This window comes from Bactrocera dorsalis, chromosome 3 (genome assembly GCF_023373825.1).
Source record: "Bactrocera dorsalis isolate Fly_Bdor chromosome 3, ASM2337382v1, whole genome shotgun sequence".
Taxonomy (NCBI): domain Eukaryota; kingdom Metazoa; phylum Arthropoda; class Insecta; order Diptera; family Tephritidae; genus Bactrocera; species Bactrocera dorsalis.
The window spans coordinates 24,635,951-24,651,261 of NC_064305.1; the positions used below are offsets into that span (position 1 = coordinate 24,635,951).

Below are 15,311 nucleotides of genomic sequence, written 5' to 3' on the forward strand. Positions count from 1 at the left end.
GTGAATTAAAGTATCGAAAACAAACAATTTTGAAGCTTTTTGGAGTTTATTGTTTAATATTTTGTACAGTTTTTTTTGTTTCATCTAAGTCTCCGTATGGCTACCGGCTGATTGCCTACAGGGACATTATTAATCTTATGGTCAAAGGAAAGTTCTTGATTACCGTGTACGAGTTGACACAAGGGCATTTCGGCGTCGTAACTAATTGGACGGTCGCTAATGAAATGTAATAGATTTTATGACTGTCACTTACAGAACATCAAAATTGCCTCAAGTCTTGTCTCTAACTTAAAATCTCAAATATAGAGACTTGAGACTGTATCACAGTACAGAATTGCTCAGTTAGTGTCGGTTCAGGGGTGGTTAATGAATACCCAACTTCGTTATCGATGGCATCAAGTCACTTTGCGATAAAACTAGTACGAGGTGTGTTCAAAAAGTATCGCGAATCGTAACTGACAGTTTTCATCGATTGCAGGGGCGTGGTGCATTATGAGTTCTTGCCACAGGGAAGAACGGTCAATAATAAAAATTACCTGCAAGTTATGCGCAATTTGCGCGCAGCAATCCGCCAGAAACGCCCGGATTTGTGGAAGAACAACAATTGGCTTTTGCACCACGATAACGCCCCTGCTCACACACCGTTGCTTGTGCGCGACTTTTTGGCCAAAAACAACACACTAATTATGCCGCAGCCGTATTCCCCAGATCTGGCCCCTGTGACTTTTTCTTGTTCCTTAAACTGAAGAGGCCCATGAAAGGACGACGTTACGCTTCTCTTGACGAGATAAAGACGGCATCGAAGGAGGAGCTGAAGAAGATAAAAAAATGGCTTTTTGAAGTGCTTCGAAAATTGGAAAAACCGTTGGCACAAGTGCATAATATCTCATGGGGATTACTTTGAAGGGGACAAAATAGATATTCATGAATAAATAAATAATTTTTGAAAAAACACAAAATTCGCGATACTTTTTGAACACACCTCGTATGGGTGACAGGCCGCATTGGAATATAAAGCTGACGAGCTGGCAAGGAAAGGCATCCTAACCCCAGTGGATTTTACGGTAGATTGTCCAGCGCTGCCCTACCATTGGTTCAATCGCTGTCGTAAAATCCGTTTGACCTAAGATTGATCATAAGAGATCCAGTGAGCTCCTTTACCTTTTTAATAGTTTGAGTTATAACAGAACATTTCCTTATCGGCGTATACGCTGTAAGTTGAAAAGCTGTGTGAAAAAAAATGAGATAGAAACCTCTCAAAACTTCTTCTTCTTTACGCTATCTTAGGATCTCTCACGTTCAGATATCCCACCGAACTGAAGGGAATAACAATTAAACGCATGAAAAAATGTGTATTGGCCACAAAGTATAAAGGAGTTCTGTTTTCATGGCTTCACAAAAAATTTCATATACTTTTGAATGATAAAATGTTTTCATAAGTGGGCAACTCTGTGAAATATAAATCTCATTCAAAGTTTGAACAAATATTTTCCAGAACGATTTGAGAATCACCGATTAGTGGCAACCTTATTCTAAACATATATTTATCAAAGAACATTATCAACTCAAATTAAACACATTTTTAAACGTTCGTTTTAATTTAATTTAAAGGTGACAACTTAAGTCAAAGCTAAGCCTAATTAATATATATAATATCATTAAAATAAGTACTTGAAATAAATTTGAATCCCATCACAAACCCTGCCACTGAATTAAAGAAACGATTAAGCTGCGGCAGCGCCACGTACAGTTGTACAGTTAAATAACTAGTCTAAGCGACAGCTTGCCACCTGTGTCACCTTTGCCGACAGCGGGGTGGACGCTGCATTGACTACTGGGTAAACGCATTGCCAGCCAAGCGAGTCAGCCATTCAGCCAATCTCTGCCACTCGCCATCTCAGCGGTGGGCAATTCGAAGACATTTTATTTGTGCAACTGTAAATTTCTTCGGTTGCTACTAAGTATTGACCTGTTTGATCGTCGCCTGGCGAACACGGCAATTAACTCGCTTTGCATTTGCATTTATTTATGCGATTATTCTCCGTAGGCGGTAAGACCACTTTGTTGGCAATATTGGCTTCAGAGTTTATTCGATTAACGTCCTCTCGAACGAGAAGTTTCTTTCATTGAAATTAATTTCTTTTTTGCTAATTTATGGTGAATTGCCTTGGTGTTTATATAAGCAGTAAATGTTTGAGATAGATGTATTGTTAAGGAAGCGTTTGCTAAGCCTTGAGCTTTGGGTTTACCATGCTTGGCAAGATGTTGTGCAAATGTGGCTCATTGCTCATTGAGACCAGCACTGAATCATTTGAAAATGGTAAACGGCAGCAGAAATACATTAATGGTTGAAAACCAGTGGAGCAGAGCATTTCGTTTTGATCCAAGACCTGAATCGAAACGGAATTTTCCGCATAGACTTTAGACTTTTCATATCCCTACAAGAAGAGGTCTAACGGTGTGATATCACCGAAGTTATCTCTCAATAAATCCATTGATAGATAAGTTTTCTGGGGTGTGGCGCCGTCTTGTTGAAACCAAATGCCGCCAAGATCACGAGCTTCATTTTAAGGAAACAAATAGCTCGATTACGGTCGCCATTGACGGTTACGTTCTCACCGGCATAATTTTTGAAGAAATATGTACCGATGATTCCACCGGCCTACAACCCACACCATTTCTGAATGAAAAGGCAGCTTTTGATCCTTTTCAGGCTGCTCTTTGTCCCAAATGCGGAAATTTTGCTTATTTACATACCCATTGAGCTAGAAATGGGCCTCGTCGCTGAACAAAATTTCAATCCGAGCAAAGGAGGTAGGATAACACAGAGTCACATGAAACATCAGAGCAACTTCCAACAATTATTCGGACAGATCAAAAATGGCTCATAAGGTAGGCGCCCGAATTTATTTATCGCGCGTAGCTAGATCTCAGGGAACGCTTCAAACCGCCGGAATACTACAGCAGATTTTTTGTCTGTCAGGAAAGATGCTGAGATATGTAGCTAACAAAGCAGACCAAGCAATAGCCAATTAAAGAAATAATCTCACTTCGTATTACCTCAGAGTATACCCTTAATAACGGAGAGGGAGTAAATATGGTGACTGCCGGAAAATGGCTACATATATACCATCCACACTACAAGGGCGTTCCGGAAAACGAAATAGATTATGAGTTAAAAGTGCCATCCACTCAGGAAATACACATTTCGTTAAAAACGATATATAAAAAAAAGCTAAAAAAGCTGACAGACGGATCAGGGTGAGATGGAATGCCTTACGGGCAAACAGGATGGCCAAGATGATGTGTGAGGGAGCGGACGGCAACACACAAGCTTTCTACTTACATGATCTTGAAAAGACCAGACAGGTTACACTGTAACAAATGGGCTGGACCTGAAAGAAGTAAAAGTATTAGAAATCAGTCTCTGTTAAACATTGATGACGTAAGCTGCAGCTCGTATAAGTAATGAATTTCCATCTGAAGACAAAAGACCTGTTGGTTTATGTATAGCATGACAGTTATGCTCAGTATTCATATATATTATATCATCTAAATGATCACTTCCGATTAACCTCGAATCGTATATGTATTGGCTGATATGTGGGGTAATGTATTTTAGAAAATTTATTTGGGGTATAATCTCGGAAAACTATAGGTTACTGCTGACAATTTTTACCGAAATTATCGGTTCAAGAAACATCCGAACCCCATATATAGTGCCGTTTATAGTGTTTCTGTGATTCTCGTTTCTCAAGTTGATTTTAAACCAAATTTTACTGCTTGCAACTTTGCTCACCACCCATTACGTTGCCGCACAGTAAAAGAAAATCAAATATACTATGTTTGCAACATTATGTGGCAGTTTAGTGTATAATCATTAGCATTGTATATTCATCGCTGCAACCCACCGGCGGTTGCCTGCAGATAGCGATCGAGTGCAATGAAGCATTAAAATCGCTAACACCAACAATTTGTTGCAAGCAACAGGAATCGCATAGCGTTGGCAGCGCGCAAATCGCTTTTATTTCAGTTATTTATTATTTTTTTCGTTTTTGTTGTTTTTTACAAGTATTTTCCGCCAAAAATAGAAATGCATTTGCCACACAGATTCAAATGTGGCAGCGATTAGTGGCACAGTGCGCTCAGCTGGAAAATAAGCTGGTGTATTAAGTGATTTGTGTTGTTGTTGTTGTTTTTTCTGTGGTTGTTGTTGCCACTCCACGGTGTGTAACTGACAATGGCAAATGCAGCGATTATGCAACACTTGCTGTGCCACAGGCGCGCATTCAAACATTTCGATATATATCTATTCATATATGTACATATGCATGTATGTGTGTATATATGAATGTATGCATGGGTGCATGCCACATTTATGTATATATTCCTCACTTCTCAATGCTCCTGCAAAATTTTCTTTACCTTTCTTCTACTTATGTTGCACACTTGTTGTTGCTGTTGTTGTTGTACAATTTATTATCATTGTTGTTGCTGTCACCGGCTGTTGTTCACTCTTTAACCCGCTGTCACAAACTAATTTGTGTGTGAACCAACGACTTTCGGCCAATCTGTTTAACCAAATGAACGCCTAAAGAAGTGTGGCAGAGCGCGCCACGCAGTCTGTTGTTGTTGTTGCAACTTTTGCAACGCAGCAACACATTTGTTATGTTGCACATGCAATTACATCGATCGGCAGTTTTAATCCCACACAGCTGTTCGTAAGGCATGTTGCAACATGATTCAATCGCTTTGGTGCATGCCGCACGTGCGTTGTATATTAATCCATGTGTTTATTGTAGACAATTATTAACTCTAATTAATTTGTGATTTTATAAAAAAAAATTCGTTTATGATAGTTGCGTCAATACTTTATAACAATTAATTGGTTTTCTAAAACGCATCATATGATGATCATGTGATGTGCGACTCTGATTTGAAATGCCATTGATCGAACAGCAACTGTTTTTATCAAGTTTTACGACATAAAAATATCTAGGTTTCCTTTATCTGAAATAAATTAAGTTTTGATAAATATGTAAAGTTTGCATGATATTGTGTCTGTTTGGTCATCGCATGGCAATCAAGTGATATCATATATAGATCAATATAAATATGGTACATATAAAAGTATTTGCGCAACAATAGTTGAATGTCACAGACAAGATTTTATTTAACTGTAATTACATCACATACTTATCACGTTACACGAAAACTATCTCATATCCGTTCGCGCCATAACATAATCACCCCCAAACAGAAATTTAACTTGATTAAATATCGCATTATGATCACCGCCAATTAGTTTACTCCTTAGTAACATGATCGTTTAATGTAATATCATTAAGTCCACTGTGCTACGTGCGTCATATATTACTTTGAAGCGTCATGTCAGATGATGATGGCCTTAGGCCAGATTACAAAATATGATAGGTGATGATGATCACTTCAGATTAATTGATATAATGGTCAGATCTATTTATAATCAACTCAACTGTATAATGACGTTAGACCGTAGTCCTAGTCATGGCATAGATCACTAAGCCACGTCATATGACGCTCACCTCAGATCAAATCGCCGTATATAATAGAGCTACGGTTTGAAAGAAACAATCAGATTTATTTGTGCTAGTAGCATCTTAGAAATAATAACAGAGGAAAGTTTTAATTGGTAAAGTATGTGGGAACTATTCAAAGTATGGAGTTTCTTTTCCATTCCAGTAGTTGAAGAAAATATCGTAATAAATTACAAAATTACATATAGTATCTGATATTGACCTTATTTTATGACCAAGTGTTGATAATCTGATATTGATATTTTACTTATCTATGTTAAGATAATCAATCGGTAAAGAATAGTTTGTAGGGAAAACAACTTCACGGAAAACAAGAAATAGAAAAATGAGCAGGTGCAATGATGATACTTGTATTCGAGAATTCTTTCTATCACCATTAGCAGAATATATAGGGTTAGGTCGTAAGGATGATTTGTCCTTTGCGTTAGGCTAATGACCAACAATATTTACAATTACGGTGAGATTACGTTTGTTAAAAGCCAGTTTAAATATCCTGTTACGGTTCTTACTCTGGGCTAGAAAGATCCCGCCGTCGCATAAGTTGCTGCTTTAAATAGGATGAAATTGGAAAATGGTGCCCTCTCTATCAAGCTCATCAGCTTTACTTTTAATGAGGTTATGCACTCTGTGATTAGTTTTAAGTACAAAGTGAACGAGCTCAATCCAGTATAGCCCGTTGCCCATCGGAGTGAATTCTCATCTCTTAAGAAAGCTGCACTTCGGATCAGCTTATGGGCAGCCTTCTACTCTTGAAAAACACTACAGTAGTCTGGTAATCTGAAAGTAAAGAAAATGGAGAGCTTCCAACAGAAAATCCCACTACCAATTGTAAGGAAAATAAGTGCCATGTCTCCGAAAGTTCTTAGCTTTGCTAGCTGGAAAGTAACTGAAAAAATAACACCAAGCACTTCAAATATATGTATGTACAATATATTTTCCTAAACCCAATTTTAGCCCGTGATCCATACAGCATGACGAGTGGGAAGTAAAAAAACAAAGAATTATACTTGAGAGTTAGTTATCTTTATGTTCTTTTTAAGAAAACTGGAGTATGAAACTAAGGTGAATTTGTACTAGGTGTCTCTTAAATTATATTTTAAAGTGCTTTGTCTATTTAGCATTGGTTCAAGAACCGCTGTATGGAATAGGACTTCCTTTATGCACGCCGCATCAGTTTATTTTTGTTTTATTTTCTAACATCCGACTCGCTTGTTCATCTTTACTGGCGTAGACAACGCTTCTCACTTCAGCTCGCCTTCAAACGAAGTTCTTTGGCTACCCTGAGGATACTTGGTCTAGAACCGGAAGTCGTGAGCTGGATGGGATATATGAAAAATAATTGTTTCTGGCCACTCCCAAATGAATGGCAATCAGAGAACTTTCCTAACTTGCGTGAATTTTTACACATAACTCCACCATACTTCTGACTCGCTATTTACAGGAAATGGACTTTTCGATTCCCAAAACCTTTGATATTGACGAATCGAACAACCAACTGGCATAACTAAACAGAGAGGTTATAATAAGCATTACAATCCATCAAATAACGAACCTCTCAATAATTAGGCCTCATACTCTCAAGTATTGTTTATAATTTTGATAACTTTGTTGTTGCCTTCACGTGAATATTTTGAGCGCCAACTTAGTGAGCATTGAAATTGCAAATCGAAAGCGTTAATAGCCGCTCGTTTTATTAATTTTGTAACCCACATTAATCAAGCTTCACTACATGCGAGTTTGCGACGAACTGTATTAGTGAGTAACGGGAGCGAGTTATTTGTGTGCCGCTTATTTCGTAATTCGTTTTGCCGTCTTATCATCATATTTTATATTAATCCGTACTGTTTTATACCTTTTGGTACAAGATACTAATTTTTATGCCCGTAAAGCAAAGATGAAAAATTCAAAAAGGGCGTGATAAAAATTATTGCGGAAATTCATTTGCAGATTTATGTTTACATCGAAAGCCGGCTTCTTAGAGTTGCCAATCCTTTTAAAAACAGTTTTTGCAGCAAATTTCCCTATTCACTTTCGTTTCTTTTTCTACGTTTTGCGTATTTTCGCCGTAATTTACTTAGGTTGTAAATAATTTTGAGGTTTGCCAACTTGTTTGTTGCATGCAATTCTTCGTTGGCGTTGTTGTATGGCCGACTAATCGTGCGCTGTTGATGTAACGGCTGTTGCAGCAGCAAAGCTACTAACAACACTCACAGGTAGCGATGTGTTTGGCGGATGACTGTCAGTGGTTTGACAACTAAATCAGCGAAAAAATATCGCCTAGCGTTGCGCCCGTTATATACGGAGATAGTTTAAGGCGTTGCATGCCGCATGCTGTGGCAAGTGTCTTAACTACGCGCAGAAGCCGGTAAAATGTACTACGAGGGCAGTCGAACGCAGACCAGTGTCCCACTGAGTGCTTGTAATTAATGAATCGATTGGACATTAACAAATTGTTGGCCGATATAAAGTTATTGGTAGATGAAAGAGGAGATGTTAGTTACATGTTAGGCGTTGGTTTCATATAATTTGGCAATATATTAAAATAAAGTTTTTAAGAATTATATATGTATTAGTTAACTGTTAAGTTAGAGGGCGATTTTCCAAATATATTAAGTATTATAATGGTCTATTACCACAACTTGGCCAAGAGTTTGTACATTCACTTTGCAGAAGTGATAATGACCAGAAGAGATTACATATTGCACAAATATCTCTGACTGTAAAATACCACTAGTACCCTAAATTTATTTTAGAAAGGTTTATTACTTACACCAACCTTTTCAGCCTATCGCCAACAATAGTTTTCCTGGTGTCGGTAGTTTGCGAACACTGTCTGCCTCTCTCTGTACTTTGTTCTTTATCGGAACGTTTTCTTTGTGGTTAGAGAATCTATACTCGTACAAGTTCTGCTTTTAATGACATAACGGTCGTTGCTGAACGAACTAGATCAAGTAGTAAACTGTCTGGTGAAACTTGTGCTCTTATAGACTTTCCTAACCGATTTTTTGCATATTTTGACTCAATATAGAAATTTCAGGAACCATTCAATTTTTGTTGTACCGAAGCTTCAAGAGAATGTCCACTTAAAAAATATTGCAGCACACAGAAGACAACTCGAACCACAAAAGTGGTATCGGAAAGTAGAAAGATGGCTATAATTGGTTTATCTGCTGAGTAATTTCCTTTACCATAACTTGCCACCAATTGACATTGCAGTGAAAAGCTCGGCAGAGAAATCAGCTGAAAGATTGGCTGCGCCAGGTGATATCGCAACTGTCATACATACCCAAAGCTTTATCTGAGTGAGAAGCTTTCAATAGTGTGGATGGTGTAGAAGCACGCGGCCTTGCACTGGAATAACCATCTGCACAAATGGATTAAAGCTGGCAGATGGAGAGAACGCCTGGATATATTGCGGAGTTAGATCTCAGGCGATCCTTCAAGCTGCCGGGTTACCTCAGTACCTTTCACGCAGAAGACGATCAGGAAAGCCGCTGTGAAAGCTAGTAACGCAGGAAACGACTTAAAGAATATCAATATATACGTCGATAGCCAAGCTGCAATTAAATCAATAATCTCACATAGCATAGCAGAATTTATATTGATTTGGATTCAAGGACACAAGGACCAGGAAATGAAATACCTAAAGAGCCTTTCGCTTGGCTAGCGAACCAGTACAGAAAACACTAAAGTCGTTGAAAACGAATGAAATGAAATTTTCGAAAGGGTTCACAGACTTAGCAGAGTGAGGTAGAATTCTTTAGGGGGATGTACACTTAAGCTTTCTACATACACAGTCTCGAAATGACTGCAGGACGGTTTATGGCCGGGTCAGATGGGCATTATCAACGATATCAGATGTAGAAAGTGCAAGCAAGTAGGCATGATATAAAGGCTAGAATATATCCTCTGCTTCTGGTCGACCTTATCTAGAAAAAGCTTCACATTTTTAGGAATTGGATGAAGTATCAGAATTACATATCAAGTCTCAATCAAACTTCGTTATAAGCGTTGACGTCCTGCACGACTAAACTTCAGCTCGGATTAGTAGTGAGAGTGTAACCTAATTCCCTCGCAGCTGCTTGCTTGCGGAGTCAGATATTTAATCATGATCATGACGTTGATCAATAAGATGTGTATTTTAAGGAAGTTTTTGTGTATTTGACTTTTTAAACGATGTCAAACATATATAGAAGTTGCTTATAAGCAACTTTGGGGCTGAAAGGGTTAAGATCAAAGATTAAAGGAAGGTAACAGTGCGTATGTGAAGGAGTACCGATAATGATTTAATTCCAATAATCGAAAGATTACGACATTTGCAAGAGCTCTGTAATGCATTCTCATTGACTCTACATTTATACTTCACATAAATCCTTTTTGCTTGGACCGAGCGTGGTAGAGGTCATATCTGCGGATTTTACTGAAAAACCCGACACTAGGGCTTAGATCGCTCGTCTACTCTTGACAATAATTCGTTTAACGTCATCCCAGTAGTAAAACTCGTTCGCCCCTCAAACTTAATCAAACCTGACAAAACGCGTTCTAGTAAAAAACCTGCAAGGCTGCAATATAAACAGTTACAAGTTTTTATTAATTTTTTATACTTAATGCTTTAGTTTACTTGCGTCAACTTATTCACTTTATCCACATAAATCATTTGCTCCCGAAACTCTCACTTTCCGCGAAGCGTCGCTTGCACTCAGCATTGTAAACTCAATCATATATCCGTTATGTCCAATCTGTAGCTTAGCATCTTTGCCGCTAATCTACATAGCTGTCGTTTTTTTTGTTTTGGTTTTGCTTTTTGCTCATTTCCGCTTTTCTTGCATCAATATGTCTTTCACTTTTCACTTTTTCTTGCCTCAATTGATTGTTAAGCTCATCGTGCATGGCGGCGGAAAGCAAGAAAAACGCTAAGCGTTCGACAGTTGGAAAACCAGTGACAGCAACAGTGCGCTAACCAATGCCAATGAATGACAGATAAAGCTGTCACAGCGCTGCTCGCAGCCAGAAAAACGGCAAAACGAATGTGTTACAAAGCAAATGACATAAAATTGGGCCATTTAGTTAGATGCATAGATAGTTCCATATGTTTGCACTTATGCTATATATACTATATAATTAAATATATACATATATGTTTTTATGGTAAGTTGCGAGTACAGTCAATTATTTTGGCTCTCGCGGTTTATTGCTACTTTACAATTTCTCTTGCTAATTAAAGAGTTGTGGCGGTAAGCACTTACTGTTGGTAGTTGCTTTCTTTCTTTTTCTTTGAATGTCCATGCATATAACCATTTTTACTACTTAATTACCTTTTTTCCACAAAATTTAGTTTTTCTGCATACCGAATGAATAAATTTTATTGTATGTATCTTTTTAATTGCAGGTATGTTTCATTGATTTTCGGGGCTTACTATGATTAGGTCTTATCTTATGGCAGTTGTGTGGTAACAGGTAAGCTTCATTAAACAAAAATATTTATTAAATGAAAAAAAAACGAGATTTGCGGTAGAGTATACTTGAAAAAAGCTCAAAGTTTCCATACAAGTTCTTTTCACTTTAGTGAAATAAAGCTCATAGGTTCAGCGAGCCCATACAGCTTTCACCTTAAATTTAAATTTAAGATTGTAAGATTATTTCCACACAGGCTTAGTGCCAAGATAGAACAAGGGACCTCATATCATTAAACTTTTAGTGTTATAAATACAGTTTCATTCAAAGTTTCATAAATATTAAGCACAATTTTGAACAATATGACCTCAAGGCTAGATATATAAATTTTCGCACCATTAATAAATCATGATTAGGTTATGTTAGCTTAAGTTAAGTAAATAGGCTTATTTTTCTTGAGGCCACAAGTAATACCACTTTAACAGCTAGAGGCCCCTATCCGTTGTGATGCCTAGCAGAACTCCTAAGTATGAATCACATATAAAAAAAAAATTATTGTAGCGGCTAATATTGATTCCCGCCAATTTGCTGCGTTCATAAAAAGTACGGAAATCTTGGTGCTTCAACTTTAGTTTGGTGAAAGCTGAACAGTGGAGTAAAAAATGCCTAGATGTTTCTTCTTCGTTGTAATTTCGATAATTACGTGCTCCAAAGTCCTTAACTTATCCGGATGAATTCCAATGGAATAGGATTTAGTTTGGACATCTGCTCCTTCAGCGAAATTTGTTTTATCTCTTCGATCGACGATTCTTCGAAAACGGGTTCCATTTCGATGATTGTTGACTTATTTGCATGTCAAAACTCATAAACCCATGTTTCATCGGCAGTTATAGTGACCTCATTGAATGTGGAATCGGAATTCGAACTATCAAACATTTTCAAAGAGACTTGTTGACGGTATACTTTTTGAAAAAAAAAATCAGATTTATATATTATTAACTGACTCGCAAGAGATATCGAGCTCTTTTGCGTGATAATTTTAAGCACCATAACTTTCATTTCTTTAATATTTTCATCATATGAAGAGGTCGAATGTCTTTCAGTACGAATCATGCCTTCAACGATCTATTGAGCGTCTTTGAAGGCTTTGTATCACTGGTAAGCTGGACAAACCACACTCATATCTGGTATTGTAATTAAGGAGATTCCTACTAACTTTGAAAAATAAACTCTATATTTGTTTTATATGAAAATACTGGACACATTTCAGTTATGTAGCAAATAAACTGTCGGAACGATCTTCTCAAAAACTTGACTTCTCATCAGTTAGAATGGTTCTATATAAATGCATTACCCAAAACTATGCTTTGAACAGCACTAAACTTAGCAGCAGTCTTCCGAAAGCTCTTTGTATCGACTCAAATGATCAGCAATAAAAAATATTGGCTTTTATTTTCTGACTATGATCTTACGGCTTATGTTTTGTTAATTAACTTTAAGTAAGCACTGAAAGCTGCTCATTGCAAGGCTTTCCTTTTGATCAGACTACTACGTATTGAGAGATCAGTCGCGTGCTTCGGAATGAGGATAACAGAATTGTTGAATCAGACGTCCATCATATGTATGTGTATCTATAAGTTCTCCGATTGCTTGCAATTAAATTAGATGTTCGAAAAAAATAATAACATGGATTTGGATAAAAGCCATAGGAGCGCTAAGTTCTCGCGGAACAGGTTTTCTGTAAAGAATTCTAAAACTTTAAGACTATCTGCAAATATTGCTTAAAGAGAGGTCCCGCCACGAATCCAAATTTATTCTATACTGTCGATTATTATTATAACCGGAACTAGGTTTCCGCTGGATAATGCTAACTGTTCTGTTGACATGTTTCTTAGGATGGGAAATGAAAGAAAAATATAAGGGGTGATAAATGTATGCGCATAGGGTGAGTTTTTATTACTGACAGGTGTCAGTTCCCCCTTTGAAAAGGAGTTTAACAGCTAAAGGCTCTTTACTATACCACTGACAACGGACTGCAAGGTGTTCTTAGGGGATTGCATGCCGCTACAGTGGTCACGTGCAGCCAAATAACGACTTAATTACAGCCTTTAGATGTTGAACACAAAAGTTGTATGACTGAGAATTGCGAAACAATGTATTTCCAATTTGCGTGCTAACTTTTGGTGACCAAGTAAAATTTTTTTTTGAGTGAGATTATATGAGCAAATTGCTTTTTGATATATAGTATGAGAGAAGTAGGTTGAAATGGTCAGGGCGCTGAAAGTGAAATGCAAAAAAATCTGCCAAATTTAATGCACACGGGTATGCACAACAGGGTGTTTCGTTACACCATTTGATGATTCGCGTGTGATACGTGGCAGCTACGTGCGTGTGCCATAACATGTTGTATGTTATATATATTTTATTAGCGTGCCACAATCGCGAGTTTAGCCACGCGTTGAAGGGGAGATCTTAATCGTGTCAGTAAAGAAAATAATAAAAACGACTTCTATTGAGTTCAAGCAATAGTAAACAATTATAGAGTCATTAACGGCAGTAAAAATTTTAATAATAATAACACATGAGAATACATTTGATCGACCGGAACTGATTCATACATTACTAAGGCTTGCGGCGCTCCAAATGGCACGAAGCTTTTAATTGTTCTCTTGAAAATTTATGCAAATAAAATCCGTAGAGTTCCCTCGAATTTTTTCGCTTAGGTTTGAGAGTGTGTCACTTTTTATGAGTTCCACAGATTTTTACAAAAGTACAAAAAATACTGCTTTTCGAAGGCCGTTTTCTCGAGCTTTACGCTGTATTGAGATCTTCTGCAACGATGAAATGGAGTCGATGCCGAGTATTATGTATTCGAGGTTTGCCTAGTAAGTGGCATTCTTTTTAAATTCCTACTTGTATGCCATAAACTAAAAATGGCCGAAATCGATACCGAATATGTGGACCCCGGTATCTAAAGTTGCCTTTTAATCGAAAATATCGTTCAATGTTGGAGATATACAATAGAAATTCAGACAGAATCCTTTCCTGTCAATAGTAACTCTGTGTATCAAAAATGTCTTGAATTGGGTCAATACTTCCCTGGACCGCCATACACTTGAATATATCGGCCAGTATTTGAGTATTTCCCTGGCTTTGATTTATGCAAGTTGCAAGAGTATAAAATATTTAGTTGCACTCGAACTTAGCCCTTTCTTACTTTTTCTAATTAAAAAGCTGTACAAATAACGGTATCGAAATGGGCTCTTACACAGTATGACTTCCATCACATCTTTATATATATAAATCTTCTGACCGTGTGTTTGCCTTGGAATTGCTCCTAAACGGATGGACCGATTTTGATAAAATTTTGTGTGTACATTCAAGGAGATTCGGGAATGGTTTATATTTACAATTTGGTCCACTGGAAAATGTTTTTTAAATTATTTTTTCATTTTTAATCAATTTTTAAATTTGGAATGTTTGACCGATAGATGGCGCTACCATCGCAGTATCCAATATTCAAACCTTAAATTGGCGTAAACGTGTATTAAACAAAACGATGCCAAAGAAGAAGGCGACATCTGTGGATCAAGTTTTTATCACATCGCTTAATATCTGTAAAAGAAAGTGATGTAAGTTACTACGCTTATAACTAGAGAACGCCTGGACCGATTTCGGTGATTACCACCAATTCGGATAGGTCTCCGCCCAAACAAGGAGAATACTTTTTTTTCTTTACGATAATTCCAAAAAGTATCTTTTTTCCATAAACATTTTTTTTCAATTTTTGTTTGTTTTGTTTTTCAATATTTTGATTTGTAAATTATTTGAATAGTTCAATTTCGGTCGCTTGCTTTTTTATTCCGGCTATTCAAAAGAAAAATTATTCAGTGAAAACTTTACGTGCGTTTCACACAAAGAGGTCAATTGCAGATTGAAATTTGTTACGAAGCCACGAAGAGGTCGCCCTAATATCGGTCCATCAAAGTATGGCAGCCAAAGGCAAGGCAAGGCAAGAAGTACTCCCAGGATGCGGTGACATACGTGCGGAATTATGGATCGCGGTCAATAAGCAAGCGATCGTCACGATGTCACAGCACGACTTTTCAAACAACAGTTAAGATGTTTCATGGAGTTTATCTTGGGGTAGGGTAGGTATATGTGGTACTGTTAGATGCTAAATGTACTCTGTTGAGTGGCAAAAGAGAGGTTTGTCGCACGTACATATTCTTCTTTGGATGGTGGATGGTTGTCACACCAGATCAAATTGATGAACTCATTTCTGCGGAAATTAATGATGCAGAGAAAGATCCAGTATTATATGAAGTGATGAAAACCAAC

At 37.3% G+C, this 15,311-nt stretch overlaps 1 protein-coding gene across 23 annotated transcripts in view; it reads left to right on the forward strand.

Annotated features, from left to right (window-relative positions):
* Positions 1 to 15,311, forward strand: part of LOC105228702 (ice-structuring glycoprotein) — a 558,714-nt gene that overhangs the window by 76,193 nt on the left and 467,210 nt on the right. For 4 of the 23 annotated variants that reach the window (XM_049452398.1, XM_049452404.1, XM_049452391.1 and 1 more), the window contains exon 3: positions 10,966 to 11,033. The exons of the other annotated variants lie outside the window; for them this stretch is intronic. The gene's annotated coding sequence lies outside the window, so the exon portion shown is untranslated. The remainder of the gene's footprint in view (positions 1 to 10,965; positions 11,034 to 15,311) is intronic. 23 annotated transcript variants of the gene reach the window in all.